General features: G+C 46.1%; 1 protein-coding gene across 3 annotated transcripts in view; it reads right to left on the bottom strand.

Annotated features, from left to right (window-relative positions):
• Extl3 (exostosin like glycosyltransferase 3) overlaps positions 1-22,915 on the bottom strand; it is a 126,694-nt gene that overhangs the window by 48,170 nt on the left and 55,609 nt on the right. The window contains exon 1 of one of the 3 annotated variants that reach the window (XM_045130894.1): positions 12,697-12,783. The exons of the other annotated variants lie outside the window; for them this stretch is intronic. The gene's annotated coding sequence lies outside the window, so the exon portion shown is untranslated. Of the gene's footprint in view, positions 1-12,696; positions 12,784-22,915 lie in introns of those variants that run through there. 3 annotated transcript variants of the gene reach the window in all.

The following is a 22,915-nucleotide window of genomic DNA, read 5'->3' as shown; positions in this document are numbered from 1 at the left end:
TGGTTAAAGTTGCTTGCTTGCAAAGCCTGCTGGCCCAGGTTCAAGTTCCCAGTACCAACATAAAGCCAGATGCACAAAGTGGTGCATGCATCTGGAGTTCATTTGCAGCAGCAAGAGGCTTTGGTATGCCCATACTCTTTTTCAAATAAATAAATAAATAATTTTTAAACAGAAAAATTTAAAAACTAAAACGACAAGAAGAGCTTAACATGACTACATGCTCACTGTGTGCCAGAGTAAGCCTAACTTAATCCTAACAAGAACCCTGTCAGGGAGATACCAGTAGTGTTCTTCCCAGTGTGGACGTGAGGAATCCAATGCACAGAGGTGAATTATGTACCCAGGGCCATCTGTAGATGTGAAGTGACAAGAAGTGAATTCAAGCAAAAGCAGCCTGACCGGGAGGCCAAACTCCTAATGTCCTAACTATTATGCAAACTGCTTAGCCTATTATACTAAAGGACACAGCCTGGTCACATGCAAATTTATTTACATTACCTATAATTGTATTGATCCTCTGGATGATTAATCACAATTGATAATAGCACTTCAAAACCTAAAGCCAACACTGCTCATATTTAAAGTATTTCTTTACTAAGCAAGAAAATGCTGAACTCAAAGTATTATAGCCTGGGCACCCATACCTGCGGCGTACCTATGTATATAGTACTATTGTGTTGTTTTTCAATTTAAGCCAAAATTGGCTCATCAATTCTTTTACAGCCCTGGGCAGAGCTTCTGCAGACTGTTCCCATGTCACTGTGATTGCTCACCATGGCCACAACTCTTTGGACAGGAAATCATGACCACGAGCTTGTTGAAAGCAATATCCCAGGTTTGATCTTGTTTTTCAATCCACCCAGAAATACATCATTTCCTGACTTCCTCACTTAGTACAGGACTGACAGACAAGCTGATTTGGCCATGTAGGACTAGTCCATGAAGTCAGGAAGTAAGCGCTGAAACAGTCCAAGACGGCCTCAGTTAAGATTCTAACTTCTCAGCCACCCGCACGCTTTTAATCCCAGCCCTCGGGAGGCAGAGGTAGGAGGATCACCATGAGTTCAAAACCACCCTGAGATGACATAGTGAAGTCCAGGTTAGCCTGGGCTACACTGTAAACCCTACCTCAAAAAAAGAGGAAAGAGTCTAACTTCTCTTTTCTATTGTAAGTAAGGGAAATAGAGTACCATCATCAAGTGAAAACTAAAACCAAGTGTATAAAACTGCTCTGATGAACTAAGGCCTGATAGTGACTCCATCACAAGACAAGCGTAGCACCATCGTGGGATTGTACCAGGTGTAAACAAGCATTCCCGGGCTCCAGAGCGACCTGTGAGACCAGTGCAAGTGCACCGACGTCTAGTAAGTGACCAAGGTGCAAAATACTCAAAAGGAGGTCATCAACAAATACTCCTGCTGCTGCCCAAGTGCAGACAGCTCTGAACAAGGACACCGACAGTGGCCTGCAGTCACCAGTGAACCTGAACCCAGAAGTCTCTTCTCAAGGACAGTCCTCCATGTGAAACTGACACATCTGTTTCCCCTCCCACCGGTTTGACTGTATCACACAAAACAAAATCCTGCAGTCTTACCCGTCAGTTTTAAGCTAGGAGTACAAATCAAGTTAATATGTCATTAAAGAATATTTTTCAGGGCTGGAGAGAGATGGCTTAGTGGTTAAGGTGCTTGCCTGCAAAGCCTAAGGACCTATGTTCAACTCTCCAGATCCCACATTAGCCAGACATACAAAGTTGAGGCAAGCACAAGGTCGCACATGCCCACTTGGCAGCGCAAGCATCTGGCATCTGATAGCAGTGGCTGAGGCCCTGGCATACCAATTCTCTCTCTCCCTTTGGCTCTATCTATCTCTAAAATAAAAAAATATTTTATAAATCATAACCTAAGCCCATTCTTCATTTACTGAATTAGAGAATTCCCAAGTGTGGAGCCTAGGCTCTTGGAGTTTAACAAAGGGCTTCAGTGATATTTGGAGGTGAGTTTTTTTTTTTTCTTTTGAGGGTGACTTTTTGGCTTTGTTTCTGTGACAAAACCAAAGATAACCCAGGCTAGCCTACAACTCACAATCCTCCTGCCTCAGTCTTGGGAGGTGGAGGAGATATTACAAATGTGCTACAGGTGGTTTCAATGCACAGCATATAACTTTTAACTCCAAAATTACTGATTGTGACGGTTAATCTCTGGTCACCAACTTAATAGGGTTTAAAATCATCATGGAAAACAAATCTCTGGGCACGTCTGTGCAGGAGTCCTCTGGATTAGCTGAGGTAGGAGGGCACACCCTAACTGTGGGTGGCACCATCCCAAGGGCTGGGTTCCTGGACTGTATAAATGGAGAAAGTTTGCTGAACAACCAGCATCCATCACTCTTGTTTAACTTCCGCCCCTCTGATGAGAAGATGTGATGACATATCCAGCCCCTGCTGTGCGCCCTCCTCCCCACCCCATGACAGACTCTACCTGGTAGGATGAAATGAACCCCTTCCTTCCTTGAGCTATTTCTGGCTGGGTGTTTTTCCCCAGAAGGAGAAAGAAACGGACACACTGGTTTAATGAAAAACAGTGGGCAATCTCATTCAACACAATTAAAGACCCAAGGAAGACAAATAGTTCCACCCCGGAGTTCAGCAGGAAGTTGGCAGACTACACTTCAAACCCTGAAAGATGACTGCAATATGCCAGGCACCTGCTCGAGGCCACACACCTCACACTATTGATCATTTCACCAGCCACTGTGTTATTCTACCTTACAGATGAAGAAGTGGTGAATCGTGGGAGTTAGGTAAAACTTGCTCACGACAAAGCAGCAAGCTTTAGAGTCCAGACACAAATGCAGGTCTGTCTGGTCTAGTATGCTGCACACAACTTTTCACATCTACTCTGGAAATGTGAGGAGTCTGCGCAGCATAGAGTCGGAGGTTTTATGTTCAAGGAGAGGGGAAGGGAGAAGCATTAGCAAGTGTGAAGGCAGCGAACTTTCTTTGAACTTCTTTCTTCAGAGATAGCCAGCCAGATACCCAGCTCCCCTGGGGTTATCAAAACAACAGGCAGAAATCTCTTGACAGACTTCTTGGTGGTCAGCAGAAGTATGATGAATTTCTCAGAGCCTCAATGGAGAGATCTGCTAACTCCTTCAATCTACTCTTCCTTTACAGACAAGACACTGTATCTTATTTTACTTAATGGCATATATTACTTCTGTAATTAAGAAAAATAACCCAGGCACAACAGCGCACACCTGTAATGCCACCAATGGAAAGCTGAGCAGGACTATCCAGAGTTTGAGGGCAGACTAAGCCGCATAACCAAACAAGGGGCAGGGAGGGAGCTGTCTTCTTGAATCACTTTAAAGTAATCACACTAGACATTTCAATAAATAAGGTGACAGTTATCTACTTGAGAAAAACCTAAGTCAGATTCCTGCACAACAAACTAAATAAAGACCCAGGCGAATTCAAGAGCTACAAGTGAGCTAGAAGAAAGGGAGACAGCATATGACTTCATCTCATGATGAACACGGCCACTGTTCCAGGAATCCAAGCAAAAACCATAGCCACGGAAGTTCAACACATGTGCCTACGTAAGAATCAGAGCATTCTAGGGTTTGCAAAAGAAAAAGGGTTATGCTTGATTAAAATATGGAGAAGCATTTGCAACCTGACAGGATAAAAGGAAGCAAAGGCAACGCAACAAAGGATCTGGAGCTGGGGTACAAGGAAGCGCCCGAGGACTCGCATGCTAAAGTGCGTGCCGGCCTTCCCAGCAATCAAAGGTGCATCCTAACAGTGTCGTTTTCCACCTAACAGAGAACAAAGAATTGTAAAGTGTCACACCAAGAGCTCATCGGGATGCAGAGTAAACGTTCTCACTCAGCTACAGGGACTGGGGATTGGCCAAGCTTTCTGGAACAGTTTGGCAGTGAGTCATGACAACACTTAAACTGAGCCTACCCTGACCCCAGCTCCACTTCCAGATATTATTTTTAAGGGCTGGAGCAATGGCTCAGTCCACTGAGATGTTGCATAAAGCACTTATGGTGCGAGTGTGAGTCCCTGAGTTCCAATCCACAGAATCCACATAAAAGCCGGAAGCTGGTTGTAAAGCCAGAGCACTTACGGTGAGAAGCGAGGCAGAGGACAGGAGAATTTCCAGGAAGCTCACATTCCAGCTAGCCTGGCAATCACGGCAGTAACCAAGAGACCCTGCCTCAAACAAGGGGGGAGACAAGAACAAACCCCCCAAAATGTCCTCTGACTCGACACGCACCATGGCACATGCACACCTGTGCTCAAATTCATGTACCTGTGGACACACACACACCAATTTCTTTTATATACTTAAGCAAGAACCCTAAATGAGAAAACCAAAATTATCTCCAAGAATGTTCACACTAAACCATTAAAAGAATCATGGAAAATGCTAATAAAAATTAAAAACTTAAAAAAAAAACATTAAAAGAAAGGTCATGAGTACAGACCTCTGAACCACTCCGGCAGCTACAGTCTGGTAGTTACTTCTGCTGTGTTGAGTAGGAAGGAAAACAAACCTTTACTGTTTGTCATGAAAGTCTAAACCGTCCCTGTCTTTGACTTAGCAATTTCACTCTGGTGAGCTGGGGATGTGGCCCTGTTGATAAGAGTGCTTGCCGAGCAGTCAAAAGGCCCTATGTTTGATCCCTAGTGCCCCATAAAACCAGGTGTAGTGGCACATGTCTATAATCCTAGCACTCAAGAGATGGAGGCAGGAAGATCAGAAGTTCAAGGTTAGGTCATGCTCAGCTACATCAGAAGTTTGAGGCTAGCCTAGGCTAAGGACTGTGGCTAAAAAATTACAGTTTAAGAAATATATTCTAGGGGTGGAGAGATGGCTTAGTGGTCAAGGTAATTGCCTGCAAAGCCAAAGAACCCAGGTTCAATTCCCCAGGACCCATGTAAGCCAGATGTACAAGGTAGGACATGCATCTGGAGTTTATTTGCAGAGGCTACAGACCATGATGTGCCCATTCTCATTCATATTCTCTCTCTCTCTGTCTCTCTGTGTAATAAATAAATAAATAATGTATTCTGAATGAACAAAGGTATAAATACTCAGGATTCTTTCCAAAATATACAATATAGAATAAAATGTCATGTCCGGGCTGGAGAAATGGCTTAGCGGTTAAGTGCTTGCCTGTGAAGCCTAAGGACACTGGTTCTAGGCTTGATTCCCCAGGACCCACGTTAGCCAAATGCACAAGGGGGTGCACGCATATGGAGTTCGTTTGCAGTGGCTGGAGGCCCTGGCGTGCCTATTCTCTCACTCTCTCTCTCTGCCTTTCTCTCTCTGTCTGTTACTCTCAAATAAAAATAAATAAATAAATAAACAAAAAAAGTTTGAATAGAAACTCTTTAAAAAAATGTCATGTCCAAGAATATGAGTAAGGTAAATAAAAAGCATGGCTGTCGGGTGTGGTGGTGCATGCCTTTAATCCCAGGTCTCAGGAAGCTGAGGTAGGAGGACTGCTGTGTGTTCCAGGACAGCCTGTGCTCCAATGAGACTCTGCTTCAAAGAATGAAAATAAAAAGGGAGAAAAGTTCCACTAAGACAGACAACCTGCTGTGAACTTTCTAATTTTAAATGAAGCGGAAGATGCTTACAACATGCAGTAGTGGGGAATGTCTGAAGAGAAAGGCAGAAGCAGCAACCACTGCACTTCGACCTTATGAAACTGGGTGTGACTTCTCTGTCCACCATGCTTCTCTCTCTCTCTCTCTCCCACCTAAAAACAAGGGCTTTTTGAACTTTTCATGCCAATCAGGCTGGCCTCAAACTCCTGGCAATCTCCAAATTCTGGGATTACAGGTATGCACCACCATATGTGGTTTCATTGTATTTATGCCTACAATATTTTTATTGTATTGTTTTCAAAAATGAGGAGAGGACTAGAGAGAGGACTCTGTGGTCAAGTGCTCTTCCTATGGTGCAGGCATGAGGCCCTGAGGAGGCCTGAGAGACTGCTCACATTTGATCCCCAGGACCTGCCTAAATAGTTGGGTATGGCCATGCACATCTGTAACCCAGCTCTGGAGGAGAGCAGAAATCCAAGGGTCTCCAGAGCCCATGAAAAATAAAATGAAATGAGGAGACAGAAGTGTACGAACAAGCTTAATACGCTCTCCAGCTGGATTTCACTAATGTCTCTGGAACAGACAACCACTGTACGAGTACCTAGAGAATAAAGTAACCTTTCCAAGGGTGCCACTTCCATCTCTCATCACTCGTTATTTTATGCTGTGGGCATATAACTGGTGGTGTTAGCACCGCAGGCCTCCCTAAATGACAAGCAGAAACTGAATCAAACCATGTGTAAATCAGCTCGTGACTCAGGCCCCGCTTCTGGCTTTAGGGGCAGACTGACTTGAGCCTGAAGTTTTGCCCTGTCTGTATCATTCTGCCTATTGAAGCCCCTAACGTCACAATTTCTTTTTTGGTTTTTCGAGATAGGGTTTCACTCTAGTCCAGGCTGACCTGGAACTCAGGGTAGCCTTGAACTCATGGCGATCCTCCTACCTCTGCCTCCCAAGTGCTGGGATTAAAGGCATGCGCCACCATGCCTGGCCAACAATTTTTTATTCTGCTTGACCTCATAGGTTCTGGGTCCTTTTCCGTTGTTGTTATTTTGTTTTGTGACAGAGCGGTCTCTCTATGTAGCTAGCTCAGGCTAACACTGAACTTATGGCAATCCTCCTGCTGCAGCTTCCAGAGTTGTGGGATTACATGGTTGTGCCATCACACCCAGATCCTGGTCCTTTTTTAACTCCCAAATGAGAGGCTGGATACTTTTAGGTTTAGGACTTCACTGACGTGTGTGTGTATGTATATATGTATATATGTGCATACACACACACACACACGTATGTATGTATATTTGTTTCACTGAGGGTTAAATCTCACCACTCCATCAGCTCAAGGAAGCAAGGCTCTGCCCAGCATCTCCTTCTTGTTTCACTTCCACAATTTCAAGCACAAGCTTTCCTTTAAAGACCCCCTTAATTTTCTATTGAGTCCATTAATAATTGTTTGGGACCTTATCAGTTATTTTCTCCATTAAAAGCCACAATGCTTTTATGTTTTCACAGCTTAAAAAATAAAGGAAGTCTTGCTGGGAGGAGTAAGTCAAGACTGGGAGAAAATCCAGGATACACAAAGCTATGGGTCTGGAATTTCTACAGAGGAAATCTAATAGAGATAAGGACAAAGCTCAGCACTTTGATTTCAGAACTGAGTAGAAGCGGCTCGGTTGTTGCTGGAACAAGCACCAGCACACGTACACGCATGGTGAGACCTCAGCGAGGCGAGTGTGGATGGCTGCTTAAAAAAGAGCCATCACCTCGATTTCTGTTTTGCTTCTTTCTGAAGCCAAGTGGAAGCTGAAACAAAGTGAAGGTTACTGTCATTCAGCACTGTACGTGGAATACTGTGATCTGCGCTGAAAGCCACACTTTAAGAGGGCCATTAACACCATGAATGGAGGACAGAGTACACAGAAATTGGTGAGGGGAGTTAAAACCATCAAGTAAGAAACAGCTGACGGGAATGAAAATTTGTGGCACTGGGAATAGAAGACTTGGGGAAAAACAGCAATCTCACCGACAACAGAGAAGCCACCCAGAACAGACTTCAAAACCTGGCAGCAGGTATACATGATGTATTACCAAATCTTACAACGTTTTCTCCAAAGACAAAAAGTAGTAATTTTTGTATATCGCCCTTTTTCTCAAAGTGGACTTTCAATTTCAAGTTTTCTGTAAGTCGATCTGTTCTATGCAGCCCTAAAAGGTGAGGCAAATGGCAGGCAGGCAAACCACAGCTCCACCTGAGAAAATGTTTCCTAGACCTGTCTGCAAAGACTGCCCAGGGAAGCTGACAGGTCAGTAAGCATCAGTGACCAGTTCAGGAATTCTGCCACTTACGTCTGACTCTGTTCAAATCACCATCACCCCAAGTCTCAGTTGTCTTTGCTACCTTGCCCCACTCCCTCAAAAAGCCGTATGTTAACATGTATCCTCCTGAAGGGAAAACGGGAGCAAGGACAAGGACAAGGACAAGGAAATGCCACCCCGGCAAAACCAACTCTCCATCTCGTCCAGTCTCACCCATGTGGCTAGGAGCCTCCCTCAGCAACAGCGCCACCTTCTTCCCCAGCCTGCACACCTGGGCCAGCCCTTGAGTCTTCAGACCAATCAGGGCTCTCCCTTACACACCTGAGTCTGAGGACAAACTCCATCCAAATTGACTACAAGAGGCCTGGTCCCAAAACCAGTCTCAAGGCTACTCATTCTCCTGGTGTCTGAATCTCCTGGTCCCTGTTTCATTAAGGCCTTCCCACTGGGAAGAGGGAAGGAAAACGTCTTCCCGGTGACTCTCCCCTAAGCTCTGGGACCTTTACTGTCTAAAAATCTGTTAGCTCTTTCTTATGTGAGGGCAAAGGGCTTGCACTCTTGCGCCTCGCTTTCCACGTGTGATTCTTTTAAATCCTTTACATGGACGCTCAGGTCCTGCCTTCCACATGTGGGCATATGTGCCACAGGTTTTAGGCAGGGGAGTATCTCTGTAAAGGTGATTTTCTTCACCTCCCCTCCCCCTTCCCAGCCGGGTAAGGGGTCCCCTTCTGGCCTCAGTCTTTCTTGCCCTCCCCCATGCCAATTTTCTCTAAATAAACTGTAATTCATAATTTATGCTTCTTGGAGTCCATTTCTTCAACTGTATGTTAAAATAGACGAGACTAAATAAAAGTCAGGTGGGTTCATGGCCGGGGGGGGGACCCCTTTATCTCAAAATGTTGTAATATTCCTGTCTCTCAGTGACTTTAAAGAACAAATCTACACAAGCAAAAGCACATGAGATGGCAAAGAAGGTAAGAAGTCAACACGTTATCCACCGTCGGAATGTGTGGCTATCTTCACTCTCAATACAGATGCGAGGGCATCTTCCCAGCCTACTTCCTGTATGGTATCACTCCTGCAGAGGATGAAATATTAGTTGGAAAAAAAAAACACATTTAGAAGGAAGTCAGAGAAGGTTATGTGATTCTAATGTGAGAGGCCAGGATAACAGGGACTCTGTCAATACCACCGACACCCAGGGTGTTAATCATTAACATCCCTCACAGTCTAAAAAGCGCCGGGCCAGGCCCACAGCCCTGCAAGCCACATACGCCGTCTGCTCTTCTACATTTCTCTGCAACAGCCGTGCTTACTCAGTCACGGGTTACATGTAAGCACTACTGTGTCATCCGGTTCTGGTGTGTGCTGTGTATGTACTGCTTTCTCCCTCCAGCACAGCCTTGCTCACCCAGTGTGGGTTACACACCAGGGTTACTGTACCTATCAGGTTCTGGTACATCCTGTGTCTGCGCTGCACAGCTCCGCTCCCTCAGCCACAGACACTGACGTACCTATCAGGTGCTGGTGTACAGTGTAGACGCTCACCCCACAGCGGGTTCTGCAATCCATCTTCCTAGGGTTCTGTCCCTGGGACTTTAATGGGTCATTTGGATGCCTCTGAGCAAGATCCCATAATGAACACTGTCACCTATGCACGGCAGAAGCGGGGTACTAAATGAGTTTCTGTGTGCCTCTTGTACCCACCTGCATCACCCAAGACACCTGAAGATTGAAAATGTGAAAGAAATGTACAAATGCCTCAGGCAGGAGGGGACTGTTCTGGCAGGTGACCCCACTTCTGTCGTTGAACTGTCAATTTCATTTGCTTGCACATTACCAATTCATGGAATGCCGACACATGAGGACCCTTTCTCTCAGTTCAGCTGTCCCATCATCACAGGTTAAAAGGAAAAAAAAAGGACATCACAAATTAAGAGGAAACAAAAAATAAGAGGAAAAAAATATGCTGCTTATGTTTGTTTTCTGAGGCAGGTTTCCATGTAGCCCATGCTGCCCTCAAATTCACTATGTTGGTGAGGATGACCTTGAACTGCTGATCCCGACTCTACCTAGCAGGTGCTCGGATTGTAGGCAGGCACTACCATCACCCACCCATAAACGTCTAGCAGACATTAGTGACTTTATTAAAGATCTCTGATTCGCATTACTTCACTCTTAACTGTATTCGGAGACAGCACAGCCTCACCACAGTCTCAGAGAATCCTTATTTTTTCTCCTAGAACCTGACTATATCAAGTAATACCTCCCACCCCTTTCCAGACTTCTATAGTCACCTGTCTCAACTTGGATAGGGACCACTTCCATGGCCTTACTCCTGAGCCCATCTTCACTGACTGTCCTTTGATCTAGCACGTAGACTGGAGAACACAGCCTTCTCCAGCAAGCAGACTTTCTTCTGAAGACTTCAAACACACTTAGGACTCTCCCCTCTCTCCTAGAAGCCCATTTGTCTCTCTCTCTCTAACCCACTCACTCAGTCTTTTTACTCTAAGAAGAAAACCCTCAGCCCTAATCACTAAGAGAATCCAACACACATCAAGTATCTCCTAACAGTATTTTCCCCTAGAAAAGTGAGGTGTGAGAGAGGGAAGACATGCTTGTCAAGTGTTTGATTAGGCCTGCCCCTCATACCTTTGGTGACAATGTTTCAAGAATGCTGTACTAGGCCCAAGTGTGATGGCTCATGCTTATAATCCCAGCATTAGTGAAGGATACAGCAGGAGGGTCACTGAGTTCCAGGTCAGCCTGAGCCATAGGGTAAGCCCTGCCTCAAAAAAATAAACATGCCAGGCATCATGGCGCATGTCTTTAATCCCTGCATCTGGGAGGCAGAACTAGGAGGATTGCTGTGAGTTCAAGGCCACCTTGAAAGTACATAGTGAAAATTCCAGGTAAGCCTGGGCTAGAGTGAGACCCTACCTTGAAAAGCCAAAAAAGAAAAAAGAAAAAGCAAAATACACAAACAGGGCTGGAGAGATGGCTCCACTGTTAAGTCACTTGTCTGCAAAACCTAAGGACCTGGGTTTGATTCCCCACTGCCCACATAAAGCCAGATGCACAGTGGCACATGCATATAGAGTTCAGTTCATTTGCAACAGCTAGAGGCGTCTCTTCTATCCCTCCCTGCTTTTAAAGAAATAAATAATAAATAAACAGAAATAAAAACAATTCTCTAGATCCACAATTTTAGCTCTCTTCCCAAAAGCACTTAGATTGCCTTTTCATAAAATGCTTCTCATACTCATGAGTACTCTCCACAGGCAAAGATCAAGAAATTCCCACAGGAAAAAGTATTTTTAACACACCAAGTTTGAAAATGTGGCTTTCTAGCCGGGCGTGGTGATGCACGCCTTTGATCCCAGCACTCAGGAGGCAGAGGTAGGAGGCACGACATGAGTTCAAGGCCACCCTGAGACTACAGAGTTAATTCCAGGTCAGCCTGGACCAGAGTGAGAGCCTACCTCAAAACAACAACAACAACAACAAAAAAAAAAAGTTGCTTTCTTTCATCATCAAATATTTCAAAGTCTCCTATGAAATAATCTTAGAAAGCCTGGCTTCACTAAAGACTATCAGGGAACCCTCATCACCATCCTGGGCTCTTGCGCAGTTCTAGGCACTGGACCAGAGGGCAAGCCTAGCTGTTGAGCAACAAGGCAGAAAACCACAGTTCCACTGCTGCACCATAAAAGAAAGAGAAAAACAAAGAAAGAGAGAAAGAAGGAAAGGAAAAGAAAGAAAAGAGTGAGCATAGGAAGTCCAGCCCTCAAATGCCAAACTACTCAAATCTGACAAAGAATAGGACAGAGCTAAAGGCGCCTCGTAAATAAATCACATATGGAAAAGAAAAATAACACACATGTGGTGTCATGCATTTCTGTCTCCACCAAAGGAGTTCGTCTAAGGAGCTGACGGAGCCCTTAGATTATTTTTTTTAAGGTAAGAGAGTCAACCCAGGCTGGGGTTTGAATCCAACAAATTTCCGTGGAGAGCCATGGGTACCTAAAACAGAAGCTCAGCTTCGGGCTCACTGTGGGCGAGGAAAAGGGACACCTGGGCGCTGCCCTGCAAAGATGTGCAAGGCTCCGGCCTGAGGCTGTCACCTATGGAGCAGGCAAGTGGGGGCGTGGGGGGCCCTTGCACCCCCTTAAGCCTTGTCCTGCAGCGCAGCCCGTCGCTGGAGCTGGGCCTGGGCGCCAGACAGCAGCAGCAGCAGCACCTGGCCCTGGCCAGGAAGTGGGCACCGGGAAAGGAGGCAAGGCCCCTGGAAGGAGCCCGAGGATGGGCAGCAGCCGCGGTGGATGCGGGGCCGAGGCGGGGGCTGCGCCCTCATCCCCAGAAAGCTGCAGCACGGCGGGTCAGCGGCGGTGGAGGGCTTCGGGCAGCAGAGAACGCTGGACAGCCGGTGCGAGCGTCCGGGAGGGAGGGAGGGAGGGTCCCCGGCAGCCCCAACCGCGCGTGGGGGCGGGGGGCGGCGGCGGCGGGGCCGTGCCGCCCACCCGCGGGACACGGCCGGCGCTGCTCCCGGGGCCACTGGCCTGGCGTCCCCGCCAGGGCCCCGAGGCTCGGGACAGGCCTACTCCGCCCGGCAGCCGCTTCCCCGGGCACCGCACGACCGGCTGCTGCGCGCCCGCCGCGTCCGCACGCTCGGGGCCGGTCCCGCTTCCCTCCCGCGAGCCCTCCCGGGCGCTGCCCGGCCCTCGGCCCCCGTGCCTCCAAGGACGCCTACCGGCTTGCAGGACGCTCAGGGACGAGCCGCCGCCGTCGCCGGCGCGAAACTCCGCTTCCCAGAAGCCGCTCCGGCGGCCGGCCGCGCGCCTCCCAGGCCGCGCGCGAGCCTCCGCTCCCCCTGCCGGCCGGCAGCCATTTCCGACCGGCGGCTACGGAACTTGCCGAAGCGCGCGGGCCGGAAATGGCCGAACCTGCGTCGGCGGCGGAGAGCGCGCGGACAGCGCCCGAGCGCAGCGCAGCGCCGGCGGAGCCCGCGGCCCCCCCTGGCCCTCCGGGGACCCCCCCCCAGACGTGCAGGGCTGGAACCCGGGGCACTCGGCCAGAACCTGCACCTCTAGGGCCCGGGGCTTCGGCCGCGAAATTCGACTCTTCTTAAACAAGCACATCCCCAGAGAAAAGGGCTTCCCCAATGAGGTGCCCTGTGCCAGCCACGGCTGGCAGTTCTGAAACATTTCAGACATTTAGCAGCAAAGGAAAGATCGAGCCCAGGGGATGCTTAGGACAGAAAAAGACGGGGGAAGTGGCTTTGCGAAAACAACAGGTTAGCCAGCCCTGTGGGTTCAAGGATAGAAAGGACGCCTTTCTAAATATTCAACAGCAGGTAAACCAAAAACGGTAACGTGTAACTTTATAGAACTTATGTCCACATTTGGAAGTCGGTGTGACCCTTCGAATATCTGCAAAAAAAAAAAGGGCAGGGTAAGTAGGATCTCTACTGATCCTAAAGACACGTGACACATGGTCACTCGTGTTAATTTAGGGAAGAGTTAAAATACCCTGTAAAATTCACAATTGCAGCATAATAGAAAATCTGATTTGTTTAGACATCCCCCCCGCCGCCAAGTTTTAATTTCCCAAACACAAAGCTTTGACCCCAGGGCTTCCTCCCCAGAACTCCAGACACGCCAGGGTTGGCTCTTACCCATCCCTGTGCTTGGGTGGTCTGTTACTTTTTAAGGGGAACTGTAACTCCTGAGATGACTCCGCAGCTGCTGACCCCTCCACTTCGTCATTGAGGAGGGCGGGCCTGGGGTTTAGCTTGAAGGCTGACAAAACACCACAGACGGATTGGGGTGGGCGGGGTGGGGGGGCAATTTGAGTTAAGCATTCCGTTTGCAAAACAAAACTTTAAAAACCTCTGGTAGCCTATTTTCTGGAGCACCCTCCTCACCACCGTGATCTCCATTTCAAACCAGGCCCTCCTCTTTCCAACCCTTTTTCCTTTCGTTCATTTGGACACTTCTCTCCCTTCTCCCACCTTTTTGCTGTACACATACTGTTCCACTATCGTTTCTTTTTTGTACTGAAATATGACTACCTATTTTTGAGGAAGGTTAGAGAAGGGAGTAGGTGCACAACGTGTGAAAGCTAGAAGCCCTGAAGGAAATGGGGGAACTCCTGCCCCAAATAACACGAATCCTCTTCTCTCTCCTTACTTTCCTTCCTCTCCTCTTCTTTCCTGTTTTCCAGTTCATCTCCTTGGCTCTCCTCCAGACATGGGTGGCGGCAGCAGGCAGGAGCCTGGCAGCGTGGGAAGGGACAGCACAGGAGACGGAAGAATTTCCAGGGGTGAGAGTGGATGTGCGGATACCTGCCACCCGGAGGACTCGGTCACCTTGTGCGTTTGAGTGACTCACGTTGCTCCCCCATAGTGCCAATTTACTTAACTTGAGCCTTAAAGTTTTTAGGGAAGAACAGAGGACTTCACTAATGCTTTGACTGTTGGAGCAGCCCTCCTCCTGGGCTCAGTTAGTCAATCTCCTCCCCCAGCTCCTGCTCCCTCTCCTCCTAACTGGCATGGGGTGGGCGGAGCTATCTGCACAGTTCCCCGGCCTCAGCAGTCTGCTCCCTGTTTTCCAGTGGCTCTCTGGATAGCATCACAACAGCATCATTCCGTGAAGGCAGATTTTATGAATACTTAATTGCCAGGTAGTAAGTCACACCCTCTGCATGCACCATCTCGTTTTTTAATCTCTCTGGGAGGTATCAGCCTTGAGGAGGGAGGGAACGCGAAGTTCAAGAGGTGCATGAGTCACAGGTGCCCAAGAAGCACAAGGTGACTCCCAAGCAGTCCTCTTAACCCCTTGTGCTTGACCAGAACAATCTGATTATTTCATCAGGACGCTGATGCTTCCCACACAGAACTCCTTCCCCCTTGCTCTCTGGTCTGGAATGTTCCGGTTTATAATAGTGTTACCACAAACTTTCCTTACCCAGAAACTCCAAACCTGGCGTCATCTCCAATTTCTCTGTCTTTATGCCCACATTCACTTAATTCCTGGGAGTCCACCTTAGGGTCCTGCCCATCCATCTGTTGCAGCTCTCCATCCGTTCCCCTGGTTCAAGTCTATCGAGTCCTCTCATGGACTGCTGCCTCAATACTGAATATTCTGGTTCACACAATTGGATCATGTCAGGGTCAGGGATGTAGCTCAGTTGGTAGAGTGCCTAGCATGTGTGAAAGCCAGGTTCAATCACCACCAACATGCAAAGCCAGGTATAGTGCTGTACCTATAATCCCAGCAGTAGGGAGGTTGAGTTGGAAGCCAGCTGAAAGCCAGTTTAAAAAAAAGAAAAGAAAAGAAAAGCTCACATTCAGTGTTTCTTCTACAGAAACAGCCAAGGTCACAGGAAGAAAAGCGCTGAAGCTCTTCACTGCTCACCAGGCATGGAACGTTCACAGCACATTATGTTCTCGGTTTTGCATCTTGAACTCAGTCCAAAATCATTTTGCAGGTTTTTTTTTTTTTTTCAAGCAATCTTGTAGATCTGTATATGTCCTAAAGAACTGGGAAGAGCAGGATATACTGTGCCTTCGGTCCCCAACAGTAACCCAGGATCAGCAACGTCCATTCAGTCTCTTTCTTTTCAGCTTTTAATTTTAAATTCCTAGAAGATAATCATGAGTGGTCCAGTTTGGGCCACATGTCCTCTCCTGGATAAATCAGTTTAAACTAAGGTACTAGTCAGCTAGGCCTAAGCCCTGACTGTAAATAGAGCTCATTTCCAAAGGGCAGTGGTCCACACCATTCATTCACTTATACATTCCACCAGCAAACTCAACAGTAGAGCACTTATGGAAATATACCCAAATAGTGCCCCTATGCCAGGAAAGTCACCATAAAAAGAGAAGTCCATAAAGTGCTTGCCTTGTAAGCATGAGAACCCAATGTTCAAGCCACAGATCCCACATTAAAAGAAAAGGAAAGAAAAAGAAAGGAACAGAAAAGAAAAAAGCCAGGCCTGGTGGTACACTTGCAATCCTAGTGCAAGGGAAACAGAGACAGATGGACTACCAGGACTCACTGGCCATTCAGTCTGGCCCACTTAGTGAGTTCCAGGCCAGTGACAGACCCTGTCTCCAAGAAGATGGGGGGGGGTGGGCACAGCAACTAAGGAACAACACAAGTAATCCTCTGGCTGCCACATACATACACACACATAGACATAACAGGTATGTTAAAATAATCTACCAGATAAAAACCTTAACGATACTCATAAGAGACCATCAGTTCAATTCCATGTGATGGAAGATAATTTGCCACGCCTTGAATAAGCCTCTGTTGGTAAACAGTCAGTGCTAAACAGTTCAGCAGAAGTTCACAGCAGCACCATAAAGAATAGATGAAAACAGAAAATGACCCAAATGGCCGGGAGCAGTAGGCCAGAGAAAATACAGGGTTGTCAAAGAATGGGATACGGCAACTAGAATGAGTGCTCTGCAGATCTGTACAGCACCGCTGAACCACACAAAGACACCAGACACAAATTAAATAAGTAGTGTATGACTCCAGGGAGGTGAGGCATGAAAACAGGCAAAACTAATCGAGTGGACGGGGAGCACAGTAGCCACAGACACACTCTTTAATCAACCTTGAACTGTGACACCACGATTATCCTAGACTTGCTAGTTGTCCCCATCAGCACACCACCTTTGTAGAGAACCTAGCACAGCAGCAGCCTTGGGCAAAAAGGCCATGGTACCTCATAGCTCATCCCTCTGCTGGCTGGAATTCCCTCCCGGGAAACCTGATAGGACACCGGGAGGCTGCTCGTGGTGAGAACTGCTTGATGTGACAGTTTACATAGAGTTGGGGGAGTTTCGAGCACATGCAGAGTCATACCCCAAGAAAGGTGGTCTACAGAAGACAAGACAGGGCTGACACTCAAAGGGAAGCAAACCAACCCATGAGGGAGAGACTCAGAGGCTGTGGACCTTCCCTCATGACCCCAGCCGTCATCAGGTCAGGGTGGCCATGCAATTTCTTATGTAGCCATATTACCCAAAAAAAAAAAAAAAAAAAAAATTAACATGAGTAGCCATCTGCTCCTGCCAGTCAAATGCACACTGTCTAAAATTGTTATACTCTTTACTGAAAATAAGGTCATAGTTGCTATGTGCTCTAAGCACATGTCCCCAATTATCTCATTTAGTCTTTTGACAACCCAACACAGTAATGACCAAAATGATTCCCATTTCTCAGATGAGGACACTGAAGCCCAGAAAGGTTAGCTATCTTGTTCAAATCCCATACCTGGGAAGTGGCAGTGTCAGGAGGTAGAGCCAAGGAGCCCGAGTCCAGAGGCTGAAATCTGGCAACCGTGCTATGATGTGGTCAAGGGAAATGCTAAGAGCTGAGGGCATCTGCCTGCTACATTCAAGGGTTTGACCGAGGGGTCTGGTTTGTTAAATGAGTTCACGTGCAGACACAATACAGAAGGTTGGCTGCCTAGAGAAGTTAGTGAGCATCTCTTTCTCTTTTTCTTTTGCATGCGTGTGGTGTGGTTTGGTGTGGTGTGTGGCATGTGTATATGGTGTATGCATGTGTGTGTACAGATGCACATGCCCCACATGTTTTTCCTTAAGAAAAAGTCAACCTGGAGCTGCCGTTCTTGATCAGACAAACCACCGAGCCCCAGGGATTCTCCAGCCCCTCTCCATCAGTACTGGGGTTACAGAGGTGCATGACCACCCCCAGCCCAGCAGTTTACCTGGGTGCTGGGGAATCAAACTCCAGCAGTCTCCGGCCTCTCAGGTCCTTGTGCTTGAGCAGCAAGCACTGCTACCCACTGAGTCATCTCCCAGACCTGTATTTCTCTCTTTCACAAGGGAATTATAATTCCAGTAGCTGTTCAAGAAATGTTAAGATGCTCAGTGTGGCAAAAATCATACTAAACAAAAAGTGTGTTCTTTTACCAAGAAAATTCTATATTTCACAAATTTCAGCCAGATGCTGTCTTAGGGAGCCCTCATGGATTATTTGTCCCAAAATGATAACTGTCTGGGACTACCTACTGACTTCCCTAGGGAAGGAGAAATTGATGCCAGAAGTTCTCAACTCTTAGATAAGGAGGCGCCTATGGGTCACTTTCCATTAGAGTGGTTGCCAGGCCCACAAACCACTCAACAAGGCATCCAAATCAATGCCAAAGATGCCATCAGTGACCCCAGCAACCTTCAAAACAGTATGATTCAGGAACTGTCAGAGTTTGAGGCAGATAAGCACTGTTCTATCTGTAATGCTTGGATTTAAAAAAAAAAAAAAGAGTGCTGACAACCACTGTTCAAGACCTTTTCTATATATAAGTGATTGGGCAAATTTGTGACTTATAATTAGAACAATGCATGACAATTTCTAGATGCAGGCTCCAAGGTTACTCTTCTGTTCTGGCTACCCATGCCAGCAGAGACAAAAGGCCATCTTCTATTGCTCCAGGGACAGCATTCATCACACTGCTAACTGGCTCACTCGCAAAGTGGCTTGGATGATACCTCTTAAAAGTGGGTTTTTATTGTTATTGTTGTTATTTTATTTTTGTATGCCAAAACTTGGTGGAGCATTTTGGGTAGTAGTAGGCAGATCATGTGTGACAAGAACATTGAGTTAACATCAGCTCCAAAACAAAGTATGTGTTGTCAAAAAAAAAAAAAGGCTGGAGAGATGGCTTAGCAATTAAGCACTTGCCTGTGAAGCCTAAGGACCCTGGTTCAAGGCTTGATTCCCCAGGACCCATGTTAGCCAGATGCACAAGGGGGTGCACACATCTGGAGTTTGTTTACAGTGGCTGGAGGCCCTGGCGCGCCCATTCTCTCTCTCTTTCTCTGACTCTCTCTCTGTCACTCCCAACTAAATAAATAAAAATGAACAACAACAACAACAAAAAACTATTTGTAGGCTGGGAGTGTGGCTCAGTAGTAAAATGCTTTCCCAAAAGCATGCATATGAAGCCCTAGGTTTGATCCACAGAACTGTAAAACAAGCCTCACAGACACTACCTGTTTTCCATTACAGCAGGTCACTGTATTCTCTGTCTCGCCTTGTGGTTGTGAAATATAAATTTTGTACTCTCAACCCAGGAAGCTTATCTTTTTTTTTAAAAGATTTATTTAAATTTTTTTAAAATTTGAGCCAGGTGTGGTGGTGCACACCTTTAATCCCAGCACTTGGAGGCAGAGGTAAGAGGATCACCGTGAGATCGAGGCCACCCAGAGACACCATAGCGAATTCCAGGTCAGCCTGGGCTACAGTGAGACCCTACCTCGGAAAACCAAAAAAAAAAAAAAATTAATTTTTTTTGACAGAGAAAGAAGGAGAGATAAAGAGAGGGAGAGAAAGGGTGTGCCAGGGCCTCCAGCCACTGCAAACAAACTTCAGTTGCATGCACCACCATGTGCAACTGGCTTATGTGGGACTTGAACTCACTGTGATCCTCCTACCTCTGCCTCCCGAGTGCTGGGATTAAAGGCATGCACCATCATGCCTGGCTTTTTTGGTATTTTTGAGATAGGGTCTCACTAGCCTAGGCTGACCTGGCACTCACTCTGTAGTCCTAGATTGACCTTGAACTCATGGCAATCCTTTTGCCTCTGCCTCCCAGTGCTAGGACTAAAGGCTGCTTAGCCTACTTCAAACCTATTACCTACAATGAGATATCTTACCTGTAAGGACTAATTAAGACTCAAATTAGTGGGGCTGGGAATATAGGTCCATAGACTTGACTAGCATGTACAAGATCCCAAGTTCCATCCCAGCACAGAATTTTTTTTAAAAAAGATTCACATTAGCTATAACCAATAGTGGATATCAAAATGCCATTAATATTTTCTAAGCTTGACCCTGGAATTTATTTTTGTTCATTTTTTATTTATTTATTTGAGAGCGACAGACACAGGGAGAAAGACAGATAGAGGGAGAGAGAGAGAATGGGCGCTCCAGGGCTTCCAGCCTCTGCAAACGAACTCCAGACGCGTGCGCCCCCTTGTGCATCTGGCTAACGTAGGACCTGGGGAACCGAACCTCAAACCGGGGTCCTTAGGCTTCACAGGCAAGCGCTTAACCGCTAAGCCATCTCTCCAGCCCAACCCTGGAAATTTTGTCCAATGATATAAATGTTCCTTCTAAGGTAGGCATGGAGACCACCATGCTCAGCTTCCAGCCTGTCCTTTAAGCCGCGTTATCCAGATTTGAAAGTGCAGCTGCTCAGCTACTCACTACCTTTCACTTACAACCCTTCTGTGAACAAGCCATTACAGTATGCTAAATGTCACAGAAGTAGTCCTTAAAGAAGCAAACAAGGGAGCCAGGCATGGTAGTACCTTCCTATAATCCCAGCACTCAGGAGTTGATGTAGGAGGATCAGAAGTTCAAGGCCAGCCTGGGCTACATGAGACCCTATCTCAGATAGATAGATAGACAGATAAATAGATGACAGATAGATAATACATACATATATGCATGAATGATAGATGGATAAAAATCAATGAAATTCTTACCTGATTTTGCTATAAAAATCAAAAATTTAAGCACAATTTCCAAAAGGAATCACGTTATACATTTTCTAAATAAACATAGCTTTTCATTAACATTTGGAGTGAGTTTCTGTCTTTCACAATATTACTCAACATTAATTCTCAATCTGAATAGTGGGAGCGTGATTCAAGCAGAAGCCAAATAAATCTGAGAACAAAATAATCACTGATCCTCTCCCACCCAAGCCTCCAGTCAGAAATATGGTCACAAATTCATTGGTTCCATCTGGACCATATGCGATCATATTTCTATAAATCCATCAATGTGGGGGCAAAAATAGTCAACAAAGTTCTTCTCTACTAGAAGACGTCAGTTCATCCTCATGTAAAAAGAGATGTGTATACAATGACATCATGTAGTTATACATGAAACATACTGTTAAAGTGAAGAGGTCATCATTTAGAAACAGGATACTTGAAATAAATGCTATAAGTAGTACAAAATATACTAATTCCATGTGATATATAAAATACACATGCAAACTTTAAAGTTAAAAATCATGTATGTATGTTTCTCTTATGTACAAGTAACTATTTTGAAATGATGCTTTTTTTAAACTTTTTTAATATTTATTTATTTGAGAGAGAAAGAGATACAGATAATGGGTGCCCCAGGGCCTCCAGCCACTGCAAACAAAGTCCAGATGCATGTGCTACCTTTTGCATCTGGCTTACATAGGTCCTGGGGAATCAAACCTAGGTCCTTTGGCTTTGCAGGCAAGCGCCTTAACAACTAAGCATCCCTCCAGCCTGATGCACTCTTTTTTTTTCTTGTTAATTGGCACATGTAATAAATACTTCAATACTAGTACAAACACAACCCAAAAAATAAAATAAAATAATAATAATACAGACACTTACCAACTCTGTAGCTTCCAGATTATGGGCATACTTTTATAAAATATCTCTGTATATCAACAACCAAGTTTTCTTTTCCACTTACATCAAATGGACTATATATTTGTACATGACTCTCCATCATCTCAAAAGGTATTGGATAGTTATGAAGGACAGTTTGTGGACAAAGATATAGTAAAACTGCCATCAGCCCACAGTTATATGAAAAAAAAACAAGGAAAATAAGTAGGTTTCTAATAAAGCTAAATCTATTCAATTTGGGAACATGACTTTTATTCAGAAAGTGTTACCTTCTCTCCCAATTTTTTTTTACTTTCAAATGTGCTTTTTTTTTTTCCTTTTCTTTTTTGGTTTTTCAAGGTAGGGTCTCACTCTAGCCCTGGCTGACCTTGAATTCATTATGCAACTTCAGGGTGGCCTTGAACTCATGGTGACCCTCCTACCTTTCCCCACCCCCCAAGTGCTGAGATTAAAGGTGCGCCCCACCACACCCAGCCAAAATGTGCTTTGATGAGGTGATGCCAGTGGGAGATGACAACTTTCTCTTTTGAAACATACTTTTTGGTACCCTCTCTCTAGTCATGTTTCATTTTACTGATTCATTACATCTAAAAGCCTGGTAAATACCAGTCTGGCCAACTACAATCTTCCCCAGCATTTTAAGCACACACTCATAGACACACATAAATGTGCACACACGCACACACGCACACACACACACACACACACACACACACACGTGAATACACATGTACTGGAAACGCTCCTGACATAGCCACCCTCCTGGACAGCCCCAAGGATCCCTGCAGCCTGGCTCTCACTTTTGTGTGGTCTCCTCCACACTGTAACTAAGGATGGTCCTTGTGGCCAACAGAACAGACTGTGTGCCACTCCCAACAGTAAGGGGCACGAGTCCTTTCAGTTTCCCCCTCAATTTTTCTGTCTCTTATCACTCACTCTCATGAAAGTCCCCACCAGCTCAAAAGCCATGGAGAACCATGGGTGAGGAACAGAGGATTCCTGCTAATGTCGGGAGCAGGCTGTGGCCTCTTCAGAAACCTGCCCCCCAGCCAAGCCATTCCTGAACCCCTAACTTTCAAAAGCTTTGAGGTAAACAAGCATTGTTCGTTTGCTTGTTTTTTTAACTCTTTACTTTATTTTACTTGTTTGATAGAGAAAAAGAGAAAGAGACAGATAGAGAGAGAATGGGTGCACCAGGGCCTTCAGTCACTACAAATGAACTCCAGACCCATGTGCCACCTTGTGCATCTGACTTATGTGGGTCCTGGGGAATCAAACCTGGGTCCTCTGGCTTTGCAGGCAAGTGCCTTAACCATTAAGCCATCTCTCCAGCCCAGCAGTGGTATTTTTAACCACCAAGTTTGGGATAAATTATTGGGGATAATTAATAGAACTCCTTTACCCTGTTTCACGTGCCCCCACCTCCAAAAGTGCAGGGTGGAAGCTGCCTGACGTTCCCACCAGGACAGCAGACAGATCAGCACCCATTCCTCCATCACCTGCACTTCAGTTTACTTGCTCTGACGTC

This window comes from Jaculus jaculus, chromosome 12, assembly GCF_020740685.1.
Source record: "Jaculus jaculus isolate mJacJac1 chromosome 12, mJacJac1.mat.Y.cur, whole genome shotgun sequence".
NCBI lineage: Eukaryota > Metazoa > Chordata > Mammalia > Rodentia > Dipodidae > Jaculus > Jaculus jaculus.
Note: the sequence above shows the minus strand (reverse complement) of the source record. Positions and strands in the feature narration are given on the sequence as shown.